The sequence below is a fragment of the Nematolebias whitei genome, chromosome 2 (assembly GCF_014905685.2).
Source record: "Nematolebias whitei isolate Nwh7 chromosome 2, NemWhi1, whole genome shotgun sequence".
In the NCBI taxonomy this organism is placed as follows: Eukaryota; Metazoa; Chordata; class Actinopteri; order Cyprinodontiformes; family Rivulidae; genus Nematolebias; species Nematolebias whitei.
In genome coordinates, this window is record NC_056499.1 from 47560035 (window position 1) to 47560386 (window position 352).

A 352-nucleotide genomic window follows, 5' to 3' on the forward strand; every position below is an offset into this window, starting at 1 on the left:
AGGGGTCACCACAGTGAACTAACTTACACAAAGACTTGGCAATTGTTTTTGTTTTTTTAATGCCAGATGCCCTTCCTGATGCAACCACAGACCACTGAGCTACCACTGCTCTCTGTACACCTTAGATAACAGCTCTCTATGTGGAGCAGAGAGCTGCTATCTAAGGTGCCCAGGGGATGCTGTCACTACAAGGAGTAGAACCGGCAACCATCCAATCACAGGCCCACCTTCTCTAACTTCTGCGCCACCACTTCCACTTACATACATACATACATACATACATACATACATACATAAATAGATATACACAAACACACACACACACAGTATATATACATATATACTTTGTATA

The 352-nt window shown here is 42.3% G+C and overlaps 2 protein-coding genes across 3 annotated transcripts in view; one reads left to right on the forward strand and one right to left on the reverse strand.

Annotated features, from left to right (window-relative positions):
* aph1b (APH1B gamma secretase subunit) overlaps positions 1 to 352 on the forward strand; it is a 442239-nt gene that overhangs the window by 353337 nt on the left and 88550 nt on the right. The window lies entirely within an intron of this gene.
* Positions 1 to 352, reverse strand: part of LOC119424536 (lymphocyte-specific protein 1) — a 58003-nt gene that overhangs the window by 10689 nt on the left and 46962 nt on the right. The gene's annotated exons all lie outside the window — the stretch shown is intronic.